The sequence below is a fragment of the Podarcis tiliguerta genome, assembly GCF_965153285.1.
Source record: "Podarcis tiliguerta genome assembly, chromosome: 3".
Classification (NCBI taxonomy): Eukaryota; Metazoa; Chordata; class Lepidosauria; order Squamata; family Lacertidae; genus Podarcis; species Podarcis tiliguerta.
This window is the reverse complement of record NC_139536.1, coordinates 46867194-46892347: the sequence shown is the minus strand read 5'-3', so window position 1 is coordinate 46892347 and position 25154 is coordinate 46867194.

Sequence of the window (25154 nt, the reverse complement as noted above, 5' to 3'; positions counted from 1 at the left end):
ATGGCACTTGTTTAGTAATGGATTGCTGCTTGCTTTTGAACAAACACGTTTGAGAAATGCACATTATCCAAAAGCTCATTATCTCTCTTGCCACATTTGGAGCTTAGGCACTTTCTTGATACGCCAGGGTTGAGGTCCCATTTTTATAGGCGGTTTTGATGCTTCAGGAAGCAAAACAGCTCAGACAAGGTTTGGAAATTATAGCTAATCAGGATAGCTATTTCATCCAGGCAACTAAGGTGGATGCCAATGATTCCATTACGGAAACCACAATTTACAAGCGTTTATGTGACGCAGCTATTCTGGTGGTTTCCAAGTGGAAACCTGCTTTGCAAGATCTGGAAAGAAAAGGTTAAATCTGGATTGCCTTTATTTTTGAATACCATTTGCCTTGCTCATACTTGCACCCCTGGAGGTGCATATGACACCGATTGCCGTTATTGTACAGCATGGCAATAATTGCGGAACCAGGCCCTTGGGAGTTCAGCCAATGGGGGATGACATCTGCCAAGAAGTAGCTGGAGGAGCCCAGTCAGTTTGTTTACACTTCTAATACCCTGGTCAAAATGAAGACATGGATGTGCACCAGCAGTTCCATCATGCTTCTGGCTAGGAATCCCAACAGCTGAGCCTCAGGAGAACCTTGGCAGCATTCATGGTTGCAAAGAAAAGTTTAAAAGTGAGAGTAGGGAGAATGCTATTGGCGCTCCCCCTGCACTCTTCCTCTGCCAGTGGGTCCGACTCAATAAAAGGCAACTTTCTATGTTCCCAACCACCACACTAGCTAATTATTACCCTCCATCAGCAGCCAATGTCATAGGCACTGCCCAATAAATTCCCTCTACACTAGGCATTTCCCCAGTTCAATCTGACCCACTTTGGAAACTTGCAGAACTAGTTTTCTAGGGCTTGCTGTGGGATAGAAAAAGGTCTATTACTTGTACTGAAAATGTCAAGGGCACTTTCAAATCAACCTTTGTCCTTGAAATGGAACTTATTCCCCTCCCCCTTACTTCCTATCTTGAGCTCTATACTGTTCTTAATTTAGCTGTATGCTCTTGGCTGTTAAAAAAATCGAATATTGCAAGTTCAGTTCCACCATTTCTGTTTTCTCTCTCCTATCTCCTGGGCTCTAGCTCTAGCCAAATCTGTGCTGGCACAGGGATTGGATTGTAGGGCTCAGAGGAGGGTGACCATGCCAATCATAGCAATCTCTTTAAAGGGATGCCAAAGAAGTCCTCCTGTGGCCAGCAAGAGTGGCATTAAACTCAATGAGTTGTCATTGCTGGCAGTAGTTTGGATTGTTAATTAAAATATCAGCGTTAAGCGGAGTAAAAGGTGATCCAGTATGCAACCTACAAATGAAGCATATCTGGATTTAGTAAAAGAAAAAAGTCATTTGGAGGCTTGTGCAGTCTTGTAACAGGTAAAAGAGCTTCTGTATGTTGCTGACAAAACAATGCCTGAAAATAGCATTTGCAACAATAACTTGCATTCTGGTGTTGTTGACTGTAGATTTGTAGATTTGTGTTATTGCCCCAACTCTATTCATTATTTTCATTGCCATGATCCTACACTTTGTCAAAGGGAAACTCCCCACCGGAGTAGAAATCATATATCAAACAGATGGAAAGCGCTTCAATCTGAGCAGGCTGAAAGCAAAGAGTAAGGTTACCGTAACTTCCGTCATAGAACTTCAGTATGCTGATGACAAAGTAGTGTGCGCACGCTCAGAGGATGACCTCCAAACCAACCTAAATATCTTTGCAGAAGCTTACAAAAAGCTTGCCATATCACTCAGCATCCCAAAAACCATAGTGCTGCACCAACAAGTACAAAATAACCCCTCTGCAGCACCACAAATCCAACTCAATGGTGTAACGTTGGAAAATGTCTCTTTAAAAATATATATATATATATTGATTTTTCCAACATATATTTATAATAACAGATCATAATTTACTCTATATACTCTATTTCTGTTTGAAATTTTGACCTTTTTCATCAAAACCTTTTTCTTTTAGTTCTTTTTTAAACATTTCGTTAACCTGATAATAATGCAACCAATCATGTACATATTCTCTTACTTCTTCATAGGGTTTCATCTTCCATTTTCCTCCTTCTTTTACAATCAGTTCTCTATATGTAATCCATTTCCCTGTTGGAAAATGTCGATCACTTCTCCTACCTAGCAGTTATCTTTCCACAAGAGCCAACATTGATGCCGAAATCCAGCATCGCCTGAGCTCTGCGAGTGCGGCTTTCTCCCGATTAAAGTACTGAGTGTTTGAGGACCGGAACATTCTCAGGGAAACCCAAATGCTTGTTTACAAAGCTATTGTACTACCAACCTTACTATATGCTTGTGAAACATGGACCATTTATAAACGCCATCTCCAACTCCTTGAAAGATTCCACCAACGGTGTCTCTGAAAAATTTTACACATCACTTGGGAAGACAGGCGAACTAATATCAATGTACTGGAAGAAGGAAAGATCACCAGTGTTGAAGCAATGATTCTTCAACATCAACTTTGTTGGACTGGTCATGTTGTGCGGATGCCTGATGATCGTCTTCCAAAGCAATTACTCTATTCTGAACTTAAAAATGGAAAGTGTAATGCTGGTGGTCAACAAAAGAGGTTTAAAGACTGTCTCAAGGCAAATCTTAAAAAATGTAGTATAAACACTGACAACTGGGAAACTGTCCTGCGAGCGCTCCAGTTGGAGAACAGCCTTTACCAAAGGTGTCATGGGCTTTGAAGGCACTCGAACTCAGGATGCAAGGGAGAAACATGCTAAGGGGAAGGCATGCTTGGCAAATCCACACCCTGATCAACTCCCGCCCGGAAACCAATGTTCCCATTGTGGAAGGACGTGTGGATCCAGAATTGGCCACCACAGTCACTTATGGACTCATTGTTAAGACCATGTCCATGGAAGACAATCTTACTTGGCTACAAGTAAGAGAAAGAGCCTGAAAATAGCATTTGCAACAATAGCTTGCATTCTGGTGTTGTTGACTGTAGATTTGATTATTGATAAAAACTTCCTTCTGGCCCCAAATCCACTTTCCATTTCTTCATAGTACTTTAAATATTTTGTCGTATTGGCTACAACTAGCCAACTCAACCAGTGCAGAATGAAAGACAGGGCCATGAAGTGCAGTGGGAAGACATCAATGGAAGTGTTAGCTGAGCTGGTCATCCAGAAGACATCAATGAGTGTGATCATCTGAAACCAAATGGAGAAGGCTACCCAACAAACTAATCAGCAGCAGAAAAATTGTGAGCTCTCTTCTGGCCTCCAGCAGTAGGGGAAGTGACATCATTGACTAATTTCATAGACTGTCAGAAAAGCCCCATTCATACATTACCAGAGCATCATGGGAGCCGCTTCCCTATAATTCAGTCTCATGTTGTTTGGATAATGTCTATAAGAAGGAACTACATGAATTCACTAAATGATGTAGGTCTTTCTCACACCGTCATCACTTAGCTCCTCAGGAAGAGCCTCTGGCAAATCCTGATTGATCATTAAATCAATATGTTGCGTACACACCATACATTTAAAGCGCATTTGTTCCCCTAAAGTTTAGCCTTCATGGAGTGACAATTCTCAGCATCCTTAACAAACTACAGTTCCCAGAATCCTTTGGGAGAGGTCATGTGCTTTAAAGGTATGTTGTGCCTCCCAAGATATTTCTCTGTGTGCAGTCTTCGCCCAGGATCTGGTGATGACATCTTGCCTGTCTTGGAGATTTATCATTATCAGCCAGAATTTTCACATTTCCAGAGGCCTGGAATAGTTTATTTACTTGGTTGGAACCCCCTATATGTGGCCATTAACAATAACTCTCCCTTTCTCAGTGACGGGCACAGCACCCATTTTAAGAGGGATTGCTGCTTCTGGACATTCCTTCCCATTTTATTTCAGCTGATTGGGTTTTTCAGGCTTATAAATTCTTGCATGACCTGTTTGACTGGAAGGAATGGTGGGTCAAAAGAAATACATGTGTAACCTTTTTGGAAGCAAAATCTCACTAAAAACATTTTCAGTAGTCCAGAGGAGCAGGGGAAACAGGCTGGTTGCTTAACAGCAGTTTTAGGCCTTCAGGGGTTGAACTGCAGGGGGAAATTCAATAGTGTGAGCCAATAGGATAGAGTGAATGAACTTGAAGTGGGGATACCTGGTTCCAGTTCTCCACTTAGATTTGAAAGTTACTGGCAGTGCAACCCTATGTGTTGTCTGCTCAGAAGAAAGTCCTGCTGAGTTCAATGGAATTTACTCCCAGGTAAATGTGTACAGGATGCTGCCTGAATTACCCTTGAGCTACTGTCTAGCCACAAAGAGCTAAACAGGAGAGAGCCCATCCTTACACCATCATGCACCTGCTGAATTCCTGCTTTCCATGCAGCTGATAGGCGCAAAGACTTTGCTTGGTAAAAGCTGGCAGCCCTAGACTGAACTTCTGACAACGTAGGTTTTTAAGGCATTTTGGGACAGCACAGAACCAGCTGTATCTCAGTACCACCATGTTGGCTATTTGGACATAACCTTTTATAATGAGCATCTGGCAGGCTGTGTAGCTGCCTGATTTCTCCCGACTTGCCAAGTTTAGAACACCAGGATAGCCGCATCAGCACCAGTGCCTCTGAGGGATGGTTGCAGCTCTCTGGGTAGGCAGAGAAGGAAGGCTCTGGAGTCTGTGTTTTCGGCATGATTAAACACAGCTATAACTGACTCATACACAACGGATCTGACAATTATATTTGTCAATGTAAATGAATAAAGAAAGCCCAGGGAACTTTGTTTACTTGCTTTGCTAATTTGTGCATGTCAGGCTTTGAAATGAGAGCACATGGGAAGAATTGTCTCTCTCGTCTAGATATTGCTAATTGCTGCATGTCTCTGTGTATGTTTGTGTGGTGCCAGGAGAGACAGTGAAATTACATGTTGCATCAAAACAAGGCCTATCCCACATTTTCCAGTGCGTTTCCCCACAACTTTCCTTACTGCAAAAAGCCCAATGCTTTGGGAAAGTGTTTTCGTTGTACAAGACCTCCCCATTAACAACTGCACAACCTGAATATACCGGTATGTGACTGAATCCCGCCCCAAAATAGCCACAGCCTGGAAGCACCCTTATTTTCAGGTTCAAATCTCCATGTATCAGTTGCAGAAACTGGCTGGGTGACCTTTTCTCTCAAGCCACCCTATTATTCCACAGGGTAAATTAGCTAAGAACTGTGAAGCACTTTGAACACCAGCTGGAGGAAACTGTTTTGTAAAAATGAATGGGACAGTTTTGCTGGATCAGAAATTCGGGGCTGTTCTGTCCAGTGGATAGGGGTGCAACTCTAGAGCAGGCATGGCTAGTGTGTGGCTCTCCAGATGTGGTCAGCCATGCTAGCTGAGGCTGATGGGAATTAGTCCGGCAGCACCTGAAGATCCACAGGTTAGCTACCCCAGCTTTAGAGTCAATAATTCATGCAAGGGCTCAGCCTTGGTAGCTGAAAAAACAAGCAGGTGCCTCTGGCCATGTGCAGAGTGTAATTCAGTCATGGTACTATTGCTCCTCAAGAACAATCCTCCAAGTGAGTTTCTCTCCCACCATTTACCCAACCATTTGCCCGCAGAACATGGGGCAGGAGAGAAACACCCACACTTGCAGCTAGGGTTGGTGAAGACATGTGAATCAGTTTACAGTCAAAACTGTCAAATTTTCACTTTTCAAAACAATATGAGAACCGAAACGCAGTCACCCTTCAAAGTTTGCAGTTATCCTAACTTTGTAGTGCAGTTCTCCACCCAACATATATTTACAGCAATTAGGGGAAAGTGTGAATAAAAATGAATATATTGGTGAAATCAACAGACAAAAATGCTTTACATTAGGGGAAACCACTTGCCAAAATATTGTCCATTAGTCAAAATGGCATGCAAAAATGCATTTATTAGGAGAAATTCATTTTAAGGTGCTGGTGAATATTCATGAGGGTGTTTGTTTGCTTGCTTTTAAATTGCTGGTTGCTGCAGAAATTTGGAGAACTGAATTTAAGGCTGGAAAAATGAGAAATGGAGAGAACTGGAATTGACAGATTCTTCCATCCCCCCCCCCCCTTGCAGGATTGGCTGTTCTGCTACTACGGGGCATTTTCTCTCCTAGGCACACTACCAGGGTGGAAAGCAGAGGAGACTGCAGCTGCTTGGCACCCCATCACTATGTTTCCCAGCTGTCTGGCCCAGATCCAGTTAGATATAATAAATAAGGCTGCGATTGTAGCAGTTGCAGCAGCTTTTGGCCAGGGTGGAAAGATTAGAAGGCTGCAGTAGTTGGAGTGCACAGTTTTTGAACAGCTCCCCTCCCATCAAAAGGTGCATTTTCTCCTTATGTACAAGACAGTGGCGGATGTCCCACACAGCATGACTGAAGTCATAACAGGCACCGTCAGGTTACTATCAGGCAGGGATAGCCAACACACATAGCTGTCAACTTACAGATTTGAAAATAAGGGACCAGCAGCCTCAAAAATAAGGGATCAGCAGCCAAAATAAGGGATTTTCCAGGCACAGGTATGTTCAACTTCTGAGCCCCTCCGAGCCAAAGGCAGAAAGCCCAGCCAGCAGCCAAATGAAGCCTCAAGTGGTGGTTCCCACAGCGCAGCAACCAGGCAAAGGGGATGCAGCAAAGAAAATCACCGTCACCTCTCCGCTGGGAAGTGCTGAGCAAAGGCGAGTCCCCAGGCAACGCGGCCGATTTGATCGGCACAAGGCATGCAAGCTCCACCCCCCAGTCGTTCTTAGACTCCTTACTGGGTGAGCAACGCAGCCAATCAACACAGTTGGAGCCTCCCTCCTCCCTGGCCAGCAGGGAGGGAGGGAGAGGAGCTGCTTCCTTTGAAACCCAGGAAATTTAAGGGACATCATCAATAAGGGACAGCAGCGGGACATGGCGCTGGGATAAGGGAGTTTCCCGCCAAATAAGGGATGGTTGACAGCTATGCCAACACAGTACCCTCTGAATGTTGCTCGGACTGCAACCCCCATCAACCCTCTCACAGCATGGCCAGCAGTGAGGGATGATGGGAGCTGTAGTCTAATGGCATCTGAAGAGCACTAGATTAGCTAACCCTTTTGCAGAGCATTAATTTCAATGTAGTTTACTGCAGGCCAGTTTCTTGACGCTCTGTAACTACTCTTCCAGGCTCATGTACAAAAACCCCAGAAAACCCCAACAACTGTACAAATTTAGCTTCCTATCCAATGATACTTTATTGCGTTCAGGGAGCCTGTTTCACACAGCAAATCTGAAGCCGTTCCGGCTCTGAAGGTTAGACAGATTACAGGTTACAATCCATAAAGCTCTGTTTTTGGATCCATTCCAAGTGAAGTCATCCTCAACCAATCCCAGATTAAATCAACAATCAAGTTAATGAGTGTAGCTAAGGAAAGATTTAGGGATGGGCCTGTTTTCTGCTCTATCGCCATTGCCACCACACACACACATCCCTGCTCTCTTGTGTTGTGCTTCAGGCTATTTGTGATTTCATGCGTGTTTATATCTCTAGCAAGTTCCACGTGCGTTTATATCTTCGGCAATCTCAGAAGTTCTGAGTAACTATTACAATATAATAGAGCCTTTAGGTGAGATCAGGAGTAACCAACCATTTTAGATCTTTGGCAACATTTTGACTTGTGACTGAACGTTGTGGGGATCACACGCTCTGGTAACTTCTCCCATCTGCCTTGAACCATGTCCCACAAAACAAAGAAACAGAGAAAGAGAAACCATACACAAAGTTTGCTTTGGATACAGCTGGGTTAATCTGAGCCTTGGGAAGCACATAGAGCTGAAGGAGGAAGTGAGAAATAGCAGTTCTTATTTCCATCTACGTAGAAGAATACAGCAAGCTGTCTTATACCAAGTCTGACCATTTGGTCCATCTTTCTCAGCATTGTCTACTGTTTCAGACAGGAATCTTTCACAGAGCTGTCCAGAGATGCTAAGGGTTGCATTTGGGACTTTCGGCATGCAAAGTATGTTGTCGTGGCCAGTGGCTAACCCAAGAAAATTATAATGAACTGAGGGGAAATTATTTGGACTGTGTGTGTGTTAATATTCTGGTAGTTTTCCATTTCTGGTTTTCTTTTCATAGCCCCCTCCTCCTCTTGTTGAATTCTCATTGAAATAGCATTTGCTTGGTATTGCAGTGAATGAAAAAGTTTAATTTCTGGATTGTTGGTTAAAGGGGGAAGGAAGATAGACTTCTTGCCGAATTCCTATTTGTTGAGTTCTAAAAGGGCCCTGGAATCCCAAAATGTGTGCCTCGTAGCAGCTTCTATAGGTTGGAATAGTGTGTGTGTGTGTGTGTGTGTGTGTGTGTGTGTGGAATTCATGCCATTTCACTAGCAATATATTGTGAAGCAGAACTGGGGCTTTGCTTTCCACATATAACAAGAAAGAGAGATAATTCCAGAGAGTAGATTGTAGCTCCTGCTGTTGCATGGTATGTGAGATTCATTCTTCCCACACGCTGCCCTGCTTGCCTTCCTGGAGCCATTCAAATAACAGATGCTGCCTCTGGAGCAGAAGGTGGCAACTCTCCTCCGACTCTATTCTGTGGGCTATTTTAATATTAACTTCTGCCTGGCTGGGAAAGACATCACTACCAGCTGCAACTGCTCTCTCCATGGATTCCACTGAACTTCTACCTAGTGAAGGGGGAGCCGCAGAAATCTTCTGCTGCAAGTTAATTGGTTTGCCATTACTCTTTGTTGTTTTTCGTGGTGCAGACTCACACAACCCCCCTCCGCAAGTGATAACTTGCGCTATATAAATAATTATACAACTTTTAAAAGACATCTGAAGGCAGTCCTTCAGAAAGGGAAATTTTTAATGTTTTATATTTTATTATGCTTTTAGATTTTTTGGAAGCTGCCCGGATTGGCTGGGGCAACGCAGTCAGATAGGCGGGGTACAAATAATAAAATTGTTGTTGTTGTTATGTGTCATAATTAAGCTTTTGCCATTCTAAAGCTACAATCTTAAGGGTTCAATCTCCATGAAGATCATCACCCCTTCCTGCACCTAGGCTTGAAAAGAAGAAGCTAAACTGCTTTTTTGAAGCATAATTGTTGAGGATGGTTGTAAAAGTCTTTAAGTGTGTGTGTGTGTGTGAGAGAGAGAGAGAGAGAGAGAGAGGATGGGGATAGGGGTTTGGAAGGAACAACTGAATGGATGTCTCTGTGTGAGAATGGATGTGCATGTGTGTCTCTATCATGAAATGAAAGCATGAATGGGTGTATGCTATGTGAGCATTTTGTCTGAGAATGGATATGTGAAGGTTATATTCTGCGCCTATATAGCAGGGGAGGAAAACCCTTTTTCAGCCAGAGAGCTGCATTCTCTTTTGAGCAAACACCTGGGGAGCAGGGTCAGAAGCAAAAGTCAGCAGAGCAACAAATAAAAAATTTGTACAGGAGGCTACTTTCTACACACACATCTATCTATCCTCTATTCAGGCAGGCAAAACATATTATGAGAGTTCTGGAGCATATTTTGACCGAGCAAAAACGCTCAAGCATGCAAAAGCAGGAGCAGAGAGGAATGTGGCTGGGGATGGATTGTGGCCTAGAGAGAGTCCCAAAAACAGGACTGGAGGACTCTCCTTCTTTGGAAGTTTTTAAGCAAAGGTTGGATGGCTATCTGTCATGGATGCTTTAGCTGAGATTCCTGCATTGCGGGGGTTGGACTACATGACCCTCAGGAACCCTTCCAACTCTACAATTCTATGATGTAATCAGCAGTGGAGCAAGCCAATCGGGTGCCTGGGGCGGCGTACCTGGGGGCGGGGCCAGCCGTGTGTGGGCCTCCAAGGAATCTTCCTGCCTCCTCCCACTCTGCCACCCTACAGCTGGGGGCAGGCAATGGGCAGACTGTTTGCGGCAGTGCGAAGCCTGCGGGCGCTCAAGCCACTGCGTCACTCCCAGGAGAGATGCATGGCTCGGGTGTGCTGCAGGCCCCGCGGTGAGTGCCACAAACCATTTCGTCACCCCCCTCAGTGGGGACACCCAGGGCGGACCACACCTACCACACACCCCTTGCTACGCCCCTGGATATAATGCAATGGATGTCCCATTTCCTGTTTCCAGCCACAAATCCACAGACATGCCCTTGGTCTGTGAGCCTCATTCAGGTGGTCCATGGACCACAATTTGGAAACCCCTGCTCTGGACCATGAAAGCTTGTAAATGTGCAGGTCTTTAGAGTATCACAGACAACTTTACCATGAGTCCCCTTCACTGATTATAGTCAATAGTGTTGGCATGCCTTCAGTAATTGCAATCAGGGTGCACACGACACTGGTGCTGTTCAGAAGAATATGAGAGTCTACTGGATCAGGCCAGTGGCCCTTCTAGTCCAGCATCCTGTTTGTTTGGTGCCTGTGAGAAACCCATAAGCAGGACCCCAGCACAAGAGCACTCTCCCCCAGAGGCAAACAAAGGCATCATGACACCCGGGGCAGGGCATTGCTATGTAGGGCGCATATGCGCGTCGCTTCTATGACACATGCGCCATACGTAGCGATGCCACACATGCACTGTACATAGCACTTTGCCGGCAGCGCCGCTCCAGCGCCATACAGATGGTGCTGGGATCTTCTGCTCGCAGCTGCAACCGCGAATGGAGGATCTTCTACATGCAGCTATAGCAGCGACGGAGGGATCCCACCGCCGTCCGTACGGTGCTGGAGCGGCGCCGCTGGCAGACCACTATGTACAGCGCATGTGCAGCATTGTTACATACAGCACATGCGCTCAACGCTGCACATGCACATATAGTGGTTTGCCGCCGGCGTCAGGATCCTCTGCTCACGGCTGCAGCCACGAACAGAGGATCCGCCACATGTGGCTGTGGCAGCGCGATAGCAAGGTGCCTTCTTATCACCTCCCCCCAGACATGGCACCCGGGGTGCATCACCGCCCCCCCTGCACCCCCATTGCAACGCCACTGCTCTCCCCTCCTGCTGCTTTCAGCAACTGGTATTCAGAAGGATTACTGCCCCTGAACATGGAGGCAGGGCGTAGCCATCATGGCCAGTAGCCATTGAAAGTCTTATCCTCCGTGCATTTTTCTAATCCTCTTTTAAAGCCATCCCAGTTGTTGGCCAGCACTGCCTTACTTGCACCTGTGCTGTTTGAGTTTGAGACAGAAGCAGCTTAGTGTAGGAGAGTGAATAAATAAGGTACCATGCTATCCTTTTGTCTCAGCAAAGAGACACTTGCAAGTTTTTAACAAGTGCAGAGGAAGCTTCCGATATGCGACTGAGTGACCTTCCAAGATATCTGGAGCAGAACTGTAAATTTAGCATTGGAAAGTGCCTTAAGAAGAACGAGATGACCACACATCCATATTACATAGCTATATATAGGCAGTTGTTTAATCTTTTGTGCAGGCTTCACGGTCTGACGTTCCCAGCGTCAGAGGCCAGGCTCGGCTCCCTTTCCCCCTTCATCCGCTGTAACGTTCAGACGGAGCTCTCCTGCGGCTGGAAAATTTATTTCCATGCAATAATTAACTCACCAACAGAGATAACTGAATCACATGCTTTCCAAAGTATTCATAAAGCAAAACCTCTAGGCGAGCCTGGAAAAGTTATTCCAACTGGCCCTGCTTTTCAGAGCTAGAATGACAACTGCAGCTGACTGGCACCAATCCCATATTCTCTACGCTCATCATCCCTTTTGGCAGAGTGGATTGCCTTTGTATTAGGGAACAAATGGCCAGAAAAGTAAAGGAAACTCAAACATCTGAAATGTGTTTACCAATTACTGTATAAGACGGATTGAACACACTGAAATTCCTAATGCATTTGAACTGAAGGCAGGCAAGTGTGTCTGTGTGTGTGGTTGGCAGGAGAGCATTTAGGCAGAGAAAAAGCTGTTGAAAAGTCTAGCAGGAGATTTTGGAGATGGGCACGAGTTTCTGGCACTGGTTTCCTACAAGCCTGGGTCAGACGACTGTAAAATCTATCCTGGCCATTCATCCGATACAATGCACATTACAGCTGGCCACACAGTGAAATGGTTGTCTGATCCGGCTGCACAATGACTGCAATGGTGCAATGAGATGACCACTTCACAGCTGCCAAGACTCTGCACAGAGTTCCCGTCCCTCGAGGTTTCGGCTTAGTTCACCAGTCGAAAAACATCTCATCCCAGCTCCTTTTGTTCCTTGGTGTCCTAAATAAGTGAGAACGATAGGGGTTTGATTCACACAGCGCCGGCTCCCCTGCACAGACTGATGCTGCACTGTTTGTGGTCGCCCAACAGAAAGGGCCCCTGACAAGCAGCAATCACATTGGAACATCAAGTGTTTCCTAAGATATTAGAGCCCAGGTTTATTGAGTGAATCCTGACTGCTCTGCTCCCTACACCGGCCAGAGAATGGAGTTAGTTCACTGTACAGTGTATGGGACTGCCTGCAGTTTAATTAATTATCTACCCTACCTTTCTTCCCAAACAACCAAGTAGTAAAATCACACCATTTAAAATAAAATAAACCCACATTTAAAATGTTTTTAAACGTTAGGAACATCTCAAAATTTTAAAGAGCCTTATAGTGGGGCAAGAGAGCTTAAAATAATGCCAATATATTTCACATTGGGCGACCAGGGTGCCCCGTTGGTTCCAGATAGTACATGGGCAGATGAGTCTAAAAAGCCCAGGACACAAATTTTCATGGCCCTCTCGCAGCTACGGTGGCTCATTTTTCAGAAGCAATGTATTTAGTGTTAAGTCTAGAAGTGTATACTTGATTCTGACCAAACCAAGTCTCCTGGTGTCTATTTTGCTCTATAAAAGTTATGTAGTCTATTAAGCCAGCCCCTCCCCTGCCCTAGCTGCAGGGGCTGGAGGGGAAAACCCATCCCTTGCCAGCTCATGGCTAGAAGAGGGGCGGCAGTGGTGGGGCTTCCTTCCCCTGGAAGTGGTCGGTCGGTCTGCCTGCAGCTGCACCCGCAACCTAGTAAGGAGCAATATCTGCGAAGTGCAATAAAGCAAAGGACAATGAAGGGAGGTATTCCTGTATAGCATTTGACTTTCAAGACAAACAAAGCAGCATCTATGGCCAGGAAGCGTTCGTTTCCCCCTCCTTGTCACATCCAACTTCCCCTTGAAAGTCAATCTAATAATTCTAGTGGAACACTGCTAATTTCTAAGGTGACATTTATATATAAATCTAATGACAAGGGTAATGCTTCAAAGACATATGCCATCTCTGCCATGCATTACAGTGCTGCCATTCATAAGTCCCACAAATAAGAATGCTGCCATCAGAGCTCTAAACCTAATTTCCCTCCATTGCCAACCCAATTTTAATTGCCCCATTACTTTGTCAATAAATCATGTCTAAACTAAGAAATGTTCTTGTCAAATTGCGGTTTCCCTTATCAAGCCAGAAAACATATTTATGTGGCATGTGCCTAAAATCACAAGCTAACTCTCGAATTAAATGTGAATCAGCCTTTGCAGTTTGATTATTTATTTATTAAGGTGCTGAGCAAGAGCTCTGACAACAACAAAACCAGACATGGGTCCTGTGTTCTAAAGCAGTGATGGGAAATCTGTGGTCCTCCAGGCATTGATGGGCTACAATCTTCATCATCCTTGACCATTCGCCATCCTGAGCAGGGATGATGGGAGTTGATGTCCTAGAAACATTGGGAAAGCCATCTCCATCCCGAATCTTGAGTGAAGGGAAGGATGTGGAACAAGAAGATGCTCAATATTCAGTGACTCACACAGTGCCTCAGAATATATTGGGCAATTTACAAAGATAGAAGTACAGGTGTACAAGGAAAAGGAAGGTATAGAAGGAAGCTGTCAAAGCTGGACCAGAGGCAGCAGCCTGAAGTGTTTCAGGAGGAGTGTGGAATAAGCCAGAAGTCAGGACCAAGGAGCAAGTCTGATCCAGGAGGCACCATCTCGGAGCAAGCCAGAAATCAATACTGAAGTGCAACACAGAGTACTGTAACGCAGCAGAACTGAGGAAAATCTTGTTGCTCAATGGGAACAGGAGGTTCTCTTATACTCACTGATATGCAGGAGGATCTGTCAACTGCGGAGTCTGCCCAGGGGCAGAGGGTTCCTCACTGAGAAGACTAGCACCAGTGGTTCACCACAGGGGACAGATAACAGGAAATCCCATAAACAGGAAATCACATGGGTAACTCCTGAGCCCCACATTCTATTGGAAGATGATGATGACAGAAAGAGTCAGATGGGAAAAGGATGCCCCTGTCAGCCTCTTCTGAGGAACGCCTGCTGCTCTGTTGAGAACTGAACTGAGGAAGCTTTGCATTACGGGTTGAATGCCCCATAAGAAGGTTCTGCATAATGCATTGGGTAAAGCTCCATCAGATTCCAGCAAATAAATTTCCTTCTTTCTTTTTTTTTTAAAAAAAGTATAATTGAAGAAAGAGGTGGAATGTGCAGTGTGAAAATTTGCTGATCTATGGATTATCCTGCAGATTTAAAACCTGTGCCATTATTAATTACCTCTTAATATCAAAATAAGCTTCTAAGCAGCTTACATTTATAGAAACCAATTACCCACGCATTGAAATATAAACTTCCATAATTAAAGTACACTATTAAAATGTACAATAAAACAATATCATTAGAACAATGCAGTAATTAAAACAAGAGACTCGGGTTGAAATATAAGTGGATGTCTTTGCAGACAGGTATTAAGGAGAGGAATCAAAGACAACAACCCTTAGTTTTGTACCACACTTGAGGGAGTTTTATGATTAAGTGACCTGTAAATCTTGCTAAATAAATAATAACTAAAATAAACATTTATTCGATGGTCTCATGCTAATGAGTCAGAATTTCCACTTTTCTCTTTGATATCAAGTTGCTAATGGGAATCATACTTGACAAATCTGTTTGGAACATTCAGTATTGTATCTGCTCCAAAAATAGCCTTTAGAAAATTAAGGTTTCAGACCATTCCTTCAGTCCCCATAAATAGAAAATACTCTAAAATTCAGTCAGATCAATGCTTTTTGTTTTTGTTTTTTGTTTTTGTGGCTGTGGGAAATGGAAGATATTGTACAATATATTTCATACTCTACTTCGTATAATACTCTGGTGGCCAGGCTTTTGCAAGCTATTCTTGATAGCTGCTCCAGATTGAGGGACAAAAATATGATTTGTCTTTTGCTATTTGAAATGGATAAATACATAACCAATGAGTTACCCATGTTTGCATCAGCAGCTTATAAGATTCAATATAAATGAGTGAAATCCAGTTAAACTATACGACGAGCAGAGCCATTTAAATCAATGGAATGAAGTTACTTAGGTCTACTCTAAGTATGATTAACGTTAGCTATTATTATTATTTTTTAAATTTCTATACTGCCCTTCATCTAAGGATCACAGGACAGTTTACAATATGAAAACACAAAAATACATAACATAGTAACAAACAAAACAATACCCCCCCATTTGAAAGATTGTTTAATTAGCCAAAGGCCATAGTTGTTGTCTACCTGGGGCTACTCAATTCTTGGTACTATTGAACATATATATGATAGGCTTTGGTTCTGAACAACCAAATGTTTGAGGGCATAGGCTGGGAGGGGGCATTCTAAGTTGAAGGAACACACATTGAAGATTGTGGACTTAAGAAGGTTGTTGTTGGATGAGGAGATAGGCAAGAGCCAGGTCCACCACTGGTGGTTAGCAGAGCTTATGCATCGACAGAGAGCTCACTGGTATGGCCAGCCCACCCCTTCCTTTGTTCTGTCTCCCTCACTCACCTGAGAGGGTGTGTCTGGAGACATCCCATGATCCTCCCTCTGCCACTTGCTCATTTGAGGTCTCCCTCTCTTGCATAAGTGGGAGTGCATCAAGGTCCTCCTACCCCTTCCCTCCTAACTTGGCCTCACACTTCTGGGGCCAGCTCTATCATTCAGCATGACTTACAACCTCCTCCAAGAGGCTATATAGAAAGAGGATGGGTGGCTGCTGAAGAAGGATGGTGGGGAGGTGACCTGCAAGGATGAAGAGCTGGACACTTCCACAGCTCCTCCTCTTCCTCACACATAGAAGGGAAGAATCAGGAGGGAGCTCCAACCAGATCAGCTCTGTAGGAGCCACTGCCAAGGCCTTGAATGTGTGTCTGAGGGTGGGGAGACCTTAACCATGGAGGGAGGGCAGCTACTGTACACCTCTTGCCTAGACAAGCCACCTTGGAGAAGAGAGAACAGGTAAGGAAGTGGAGGAGCTTCAAAGGTCAAAAGAAGAGAAAGCTGGAACTGAAACGAAATGGTAGAGAAAGCCCATGAAAGGGCCAGATCAAAGCAGATGTGCAGACAATCTGAGCCCAGACCAAAGGGGCTTGAAAGAGAAAGTGAGCAGACAGAGTACAAGCACAGTCAGCCTCTTTTCATAAGAAATAAAGATGAGAGAATCAAAGGTATGTTTATGCTTTCTTATTAAAGGGCAAAGCACATGGTGATGTGGGATTAGTGGGGGGAAGGACTAACCAAAAAATGATGGGTTATTTATATTGCAAAAGCATTCTGGTCTCTGTTTTTGGTACCAAGCATATTATAACCATTGCAGCGGGTGGGGGGGAAGACGGGACTTTCTCATCTAGGGAGTTTAAAATGCATGTTCAAGGCACCTCTTGTTTTGATCTTATCTTCCTTGCACACACCTATCTAATTTTCCCTCTTTGATTGCTAGGTGGCTTCTGTAAGGTAACCACTATTTGTAACTGCCAGGGCTTAAGTCATGTCTTATCTCAGCCCTGCAATGTGTAGGTTTCACCCTAAAGCCTTGGGATGCATAGGTTGGGTCAGATGTTACTCCCTCAGCCTGATTCATGCTTTCAAATGTGTTTATCCTCAGGCAGAAAGCTGCCCGGTATTGCTCAGCCTCCTGCCTAGAAAGAGCCAGGGCTGCCCCTATCATGAGAGTGAAGTAGCTGCCTCAGGTGGCAGATTATGAGGGGTGGAAAGTGGACACAGCCATGTGTGCATGGGCCATGCAACATGTCCTTAGACTAGTCTTCTGCCCTCAGGTGCTGTAGAGGATACTGAAGTAAGATTCAGCTGCAAGTCTGTTTGGCTTATGTATATGGAAATGGGGAGGTGCCATCTTGTCTTTTGATTCAGGCAGTAAAATGTCTTGGGATAGCCCTGAGGAAAACTTTGAGGGAGTTGGTATGAGGCAGCTCACAGCCAACCTGATTTATACCATCAAAAAGGACCCAATGATCTCTAAACCTCTCCAATTCATGCACTCAAAGCTCTCCTCACTGAGGGAGCGGTAGGGGTGGAAGAAATTCAATAACGGAATAGACAGATTCACCACTCCTTAACTAGAAACTGACTATATGCAGCAACAGATATGAGTCTTGCATGACTTGCAAAATCTAGAAGTTTCTACACACCCCTCTCTCCTTCTAGGCCCAGTAAGTGGCTCCATCACCATTCAAGGACATGGTCCAGCCAGGCAAAAGCATTTGAGGACTGAGGGAAGAAGAGTCAGTAAATAGAGTTACCTGGAGAGAATCCCAAGAGTCAAAATGAGAGGTCTTGAAGGCCACACCTTGATCCTGGTCCTGAGGCTCCCTACCCCTGGTCTATCTTTTATAAGGTCTAGTATCCTATTACTCACAAAGGGCAGCCAGATGCCTCCAGGAAAAACACCATCAAGTGGCATAAAGGCAACAATCTCCCCCATATTGCTAGAGTTGAAATTGCCCTCTCATGGTCCTTCTATTGACCATGAATCTACCAGACTACATGAGCTACTTTCCTCCACAAAAACATGACTGAAATATTTTGTTTCGAGAATACAGTACCTTCAACCAGCTGGCCCACTTACACAGGCAAGCCAGGCAGTCACCTGGGTCAGCAATGTCTAAGAGATACCAGTGAATCACTGTGTGGCCCAAGAACTGTGTGACCCAGAATATTTTGAACGCTCACAGAGGCTGCTGGCCCAGGACTCTCTCTGATAACTTAGTGCAGCTGCAGGAAGCAGTAAATGCCTGATGGCAGTCCTACATTTTATTATTTCAGTTTTGACTGGAATGGGGGGAAACGTACAATGCTGCATGCTCCGTATCAATTGTGCTATATGGCTGCTTTTATTTAACTGAATATGAACACAAATTGGAACACACAGTAGAACTACTGTGTTCCGTTCTTTTAATCCCAGCAATTATTTGTGGCACACTTTTGCAAGTTTGCCCAATGCACAGTGACTCTCTCCTGTTCCTTTTCTCCTCCATTTTGAACAGATTCCACCTGCCGTTTTGATGGCCGGCACACGAAGCTTTCAAATGTCAGCTGCCCTTCTCCCCTTGTATTTAGCAATTTACGTATCAGTCAATTGGATTTAACGTTCTGCCAGCTGGCCTTTAAAAAATCCAAGATGCAGCTCATGAGATCAGGTACCACCTGACAGCCTGGAAGCGCTTTCAGGGAAGCGCTGTCATTTTGTTGACTCTTGCGGGTAAAAAGTCAAACAGCGAAAAACTGTTTAAAAGCAGAGCAGAAACGTGAATCCCCAAATGGTAGGAAATGAACTGATGACATTTTGAAAGAAGCTGAAAAGCAAACAGCAAATACTTTCCAAAAGGCAGGAGTTACTGCTGCAACTTGTGGATGTGATGCACAGATTAGGAACCTTCTGGAATCCTGCTTATGGCTTGGCCATTAACAATTTATTTTATTTTTATTTAACAAAAGTTACAAACTGCTTGATTTACAAGAAATATTGAAATGGTTTTAAATGGTTAAAAGAAAAAGAAATTAAAATACATGAATATTTACATGTCTGGACAAAAATGTGATTTATTTATTTATGCTTTTCAAGTTTATACATATTTTACAATCATTTTGACTTTTCAAAACTTGACTTCCTTCCCCTTCTTTCTGTGGTTCCTTCAATTTATTTTTAATATCTTCTGCATATCCAAATTAACCTAATTTGCTCATTTACTCATCCTCTTGAAACATATACTCTTATGAAACTGCAGGTTATTACAATAATCTTGCCAGTGTTTTTATGTGTTTACAATTTATCTGCAAATAGTCAATAAACCATTTCCATTCTTTTATTTAAAAAGATTATCTTGATATCTCATTCATCCGGTAAGTTTTGCCATTTTTGCATATTCCGTTAGTTTTTGTATCCATTCTTCCTTTGCTGGGACTTCTTTCCAAAAACGTGTTAAACAGGCACCAAAGAAAAGTACGGTGAAAGTGATTGACAGATGTCAATAAGCAGGGAGTTCCAAAGTGTCGGTGCTGCCACACTAAAAGACTGATTTCTTATTATGTGGCGTCTGTAACAGGGCCAATTCCACAGATTGAAGTGCTTTGGATGGGCACGTATGTGTTGGCTTTTCGCAGTATAGTAGCGCAGAGAGCTTGCTGGGGAGAGCTTGCATTAAAAAGAAAGGACTCAAAAATAACTTAAGCAAGGTTTAATAAGAAAAACAAAAACTCCTTAAACACTAAATACAAACAAACAAACACGACCCAACCACCAACCCATCCCCAGGGGTAAAATGGCAGAGCTAGGTGCTGCTCCTTATATACTGTGGCCAATTCCCAACACAGCTTAATCAATGCAACTCAGCAGCACCTGCTATGCCTCACAGCTGCAAGGCTGGATCTCATTAGTTTACTCTGGCCCCTTAAAGGTATACACATTGGGTGAAACAATGATGAACCTTTAGATTTAAAGAAACAGTTCAACATTTCCCCTGCGGTTCATCATTGTGGAACAAAAACATAAAGCATACTTTGTACATGTTTTTCATGTGTAACCTTTGGAAGTGCTTTATTAAAAATGTCTGCAATTTGATTGTCACCTGGAACATATTTAAATACAACCATTTTATCAGCAATTAGTTCCTTTACAAACTGCAAACGTAATCTTAAGACTCTAGTGCGCTGCGTATTGGTTTCTGAACATAGGATAGCGAGTCCACTCTGGGAATCAAGGTAAACTTTCACTGGTAGTGTTACTTGCATCTGTAGATCAGCAAATACTTGCATATACCATTCTATATCACGAGTGGCCTGAACGCATGCACATAATTCACTCTCTGTTGTGGAGAGACAAATAATGGTTTGTGTCTGGGACTTCCATTCAAAAGGACAACCGTTATAACAAAACACCATACCAGACACACCCCTGCAATTATTTTGTTCCACTGCATGAGATGCATCACAGAAAATTTCAAAACCTTTGTCAATACTTGATGTAAACTGCAATCTATAATGTTTAGTATGTTTAAGGTACATTACCACTCTCTTAAGAGCAGAGAAACATTGTGTAGTGGGCTTTTCCACAAATTTTGCCAGAAAGTGAAAGGCATAAGTTATATCTGGTCTTGAGATTCTTTGAATGAAATTTAGCTTGCCTATAGCAGAACGATACAAGGTTTTGTTAGGAAATGGCTTATCTTCACCTGTAAAGGTGAAACCACACACCATAGGCGTTTCCTTCCCATTTGCATTTTCTAAACGTAGCATTTCAACAAGATCATCAATTTTTGCAGTTTGATGAACCAGGAAAGATCCATTTTTGCCTTTCTCAATTTGCATGGATAAGTAATTTTTAGCTATGCCTAATTCCACCACATCAAATTTCTTCTGTAACTGTGATACTACTTGTTCATATTCCTGTTTAGTTTTTGTAGAAACTAACACGTCATCTACATACACACATATCTTAGTTACAGAGTTTGCCCTTTCCTTTATGAACACACAATTGTCTGCCTTTCCTTGTGAAAAACCAATATCCAGCAATTCTTTTGCTAAAGTTTGGTGCCAATTCCTCCCACTTTGGTGCAGACCATAAAGGGATTTATTTAATTTGCATACCAAACCTTCAGCAGCATCTATGCCTTCAGGAACACGCATAAAAATTTGTTCTTTTAAATCTGCAAACAAATATGCAGTTTTTATATCTAGGTGGTAAACAGAATGTCCACGTTGTGATGCATCTTTTAACAAGAGCTTAACTGTTTCATATTTTACACTTGGTGAATAACACAAATCATAATCTTCACCTGGAATTTGTTGAAAACCTCTGGCGACTAATCTTGCCTTGTACCTTACAACTTCATTTTTGTCATTCATTTTAGCTCTATAAACCCATTTTGAATCTATAAGTCTCATATCTGGGGTTTGAGGTACAAGAGACCAAGTGTTATGCTCTTTTAAAGAAGCTATCTCAGAGTTCATAGCTTTATACCAATTTACAGCTTGGTGCTTAGGTAAATTCTGAACATCATTGTAGCTTTTTGGCTCAAAAACTGCCTTATTGGCATATACAGTATTAAAATGTTCATCTGCAAATCGTTGTGGCTTCTGCCTCTTTCTATCTGAACGTCTCAGTCCGGAAGGAGAGTCAGACTCCTCAGACTTAACAGGACTAAGTGAACTACTAGTTTCAGGTTGTAAACCATCATTGTCAGACTGAAGAGATGCCTGTAGGCTAAGCTCACGGTCAGAAAACTCAAGAGAATCTAACCTCCCCTCGGGTGCCTGTAACTTTAAATTATCAAACAAATTATCAGATTCAACAGGCTTTTTGTCTTCTCCCATTAATTCAGAAGCACCATTTCCTGCTGCTGCTGCTGCTCCTGCTTCTTCCTCCTCTTCTTCCTCAGTATTATTTATACCATCAGTATCTTGGAAAATAGCAACTCCATTCCAATTTACAGTTTGTATCATGCTTCTGGTAATATGAAATTTGCCAGTTGCTGGTATGTAAATTCTGTACGCCCCCTGCTGGTAGCCCATTAATTTTCCCTGAACACTACGCTCACCCAATTTCTGCTTAGCGGGATAATGCATAATTACATCTGAACCCCAAATGCGTAGGTATTTCAGATTAGGGCGTTTTTTAAACAGCTTCTCATAGGGGGTGACATCTAAACCAGAATGATAACTTCGATTTTTAACAAAGCAAAATGCATTGAGCGCTTCAGCCCAAAAATCTTTGGGCAGATTAGCATCATGCAGATAAGTTTTAACCCCTGCCTGCAGGTCACGCTGCACAACTTCAACAAGCCCATTTTGCCAGGGACTTCGGGGGCAAGATAACTCATGAGTAGTCCCCTGCGCTTCCAGGAATTTCTCAAAATCCTCTGAAACAAATTCCCCACCCCGGTCAGAAAACAGGTTCTTAATTGGTTTGTTAAAGTGCGTTTTTACCCAGTTGCAAAAAACTTTGTACTTCTCAAATGCTTGGGACTTTTCAGCTATTGCATAAGTCCAACAGTATCTACTATACTGGTCTATCAGGGTAAGCCAGTACTTAGAACCTCCTAATGATGGTGGGAGTGGCCCAACTAAATCACAATGTACACGCTCAAATGGCTCAGTTACTTTCCTATCTGAGCACCTACCCTTGCGTGCAACCTTGATCTTATTTTTGCAACAGGATAGACATTGCATAAAGAATTTACATGGTTTTAAGTTGAGGCCATTAACAATATTCTTTGTCTTAATTATATCAGCAAAATTCAGGTGTCCCAGAAGTCTGTGCACCTCATGGACACACCCGGAATGTGGCCTTACATTCCTCAACCCCTGGCTTGACTGTGCTGCTCTGCAATTTATAGGCGATTGGGAGTAGGTGCGAAAATACAGTCTATATAAACCATCAGATTCCCGGGCATACAATAGACGTTTGTTCCCCTCAAAAAACTCACACATTGAATCTAAGAAACGCACAGTTATGCCTTGACGAGCAAAACACCTTACTGATAATAAATTGTCCACTGATGGGCAGTAAATGCAGTTTGCTATGGTAATGTTTAAAGAGTCAAGTTTAACAGTACCTCTGCCAAGCGACTGCAAGACTTGTGAATTGGCTAAATGTACATTACCAATTTCCTCTTCGAAAGAAATAAACAGACTTCGATCGTTGCAAACGTGCTGAGACGCACCTGAGTCCACAACAAAAGACTTCCACTTGGCACCTTTAAGTCTTTTCCGATCTGTTGTCCGAGCATGAAAAGCTCGCGGCTCGTTTCTGTCTTTACGGTACGATGTCGGCTGCTGGGCTGACGACCGTGACTGACGAACAGAAACAGTCTTGGGAGTACCTTGCTTTCTTTTGGCTCTGCAGTCCTTTGCAAAATGTCCTTGCTTGTTGCAGAACCAACAACACTTTGCAGCTTTAAATGCAGTCGTATCACCACAAGCTTGCATGTGGCGTCCCTCATTACTTCTGGAAATAGGAGCGCTTATGGCACAAGCCTCCCTTCTGTCCAGCTCGCCCATTAATCTTGCCGTTACCCCTTCCACAGTTAATTGTGCTGGTGGAACGGCAGATATCTGGCTAGCTATACCATCAAAGTCCTCATTAAGGGAACAAAGGATGATAAAAACGTACTGAATATCAGGTATCTCCATGTCCCTTCGAATTAATTCGCCGCGTATTGCCTCCAGACGTCTCAAGTGTGCTGCCAAATCACCACCAGGCTGCAACTTCGTCTGGTACAACTGCTTGAAATACGTCAATGCAGACACTGACTCTTTTCTAACATGCACTGCTGCAAGACTGTCCCACATTTCTTTGGCAGTTTTCTTATTCCTTATATAAACTACTTGCTGGTCGCTGACTGCCAAATTAATTATCGCCCTGGCTTTCGCATCTCCTTTCGACCAAGCATCAGTTACAGGGTCAGGAGGGTCTTTAGTTACATAGGTCCATACATCTCTAGAGGTCAAAAGCGCCTCCACCCGAAAAGACCATAAACTATAGTTCTCATCTGTTAGCTGTGGGAAGACTAGAGTCTTCTCAGCTTCTAGAACCCGGTCAACCATTCTGGAACTCTTCCAGACCCACAAAAAACTACGCTAACAGGAGAAGGAGTTTTCAAACCTTTCTCAGAGTCCAAAAATATGCAGTCATCCACTCAGCAGCTGGGCCCATAACCAAAGATGTTGGCTTTTCGCAGTATAGTAGCGCAGAGAGCTTGCTGGGGAGAGCTTGCATTAAAAAGAAAGGACTCAAAAATAACTTAAGCAAGGTTTAATAAGAAAAACAAAAACTCCTTAAACACTAAATACAAACAAACAAACACGACCCAACCACCAACCCATCCCCAGGGGTAAAATGGCAGAGCTAGGTGCTGCTCCTTATATACTGTGGCCAATTCCCAACACAGCTTAATCAATGCAACTCAGCAGCACCTGCTATGCCTCACAGCTGCAAGGCTGGATCTCATTAGTTTACTCTGGCCCCTTAAAGGTATACACATTGGGTGAAACAATGATGAACCTTTAGATTTAAAGAAACAGTTCAACAGTATGGAGTAAGGCAATCCTGCAAATAAACTGGTCCCAAGGCCAGAGTTCCTAATGGGTATTTGAGGAACACTAGCAGTATGGTAGGACTGGTGGGGACTACCAATTATGGTAAAGGTAAAGGGACCCCTGACCATTAGGTCCAGTCATGGCCGACTCTGGGGTTGCGGCGCTCATATCGCTTTATTGGCGGAGATAGTCGGAGTACAGCTTCCGGGTCTGGCGAACCAGAGCAGCACACGGAAACGCCGTTTACCTTCCCGCCGGAGCAGTACCTATTTATCTACTTGCACTTTGACGTGCTTTCAAACTGCTAGGTTGGCAGGAGCAGGGACCGAGCAACGGGAGCTCACCCTGTCGCGGGGATTCGAACTGCCGACCTTCTGATCGGCAAGTACTAGGCTCTGTGGTTTAACCCACAGCGCCACCCGCGTCCACCAATTATGGTAGTTTTATGCTATCTTCTGGATATGGGAAAGAGCTGTAGCTCAGTGGCAGAGCATCTGCTTTGCATGCAGAAGGTCCCCCATTCAATCCTCAGTGTGATAGCCTGGGACTAGGGCTCAGACTCAGAACCAGAGGAGTCTCAGTCTGCACCGAATCCTTTGCCTCAGGCATCATCTGAACCAAGTCTGGGCCTGACCCTGAAGAGTTCCCCTGCAACAAACACCAGCTGGGCTGAGTCAGGGGCCTGAGCCTGCCCTGGCTTCAGATGCGGGGATTACCTCGTTGCCTTCAGCTGGGCCATCACTTACAGCTGCTCCACTACCGGTTGGGTCAGGGGAG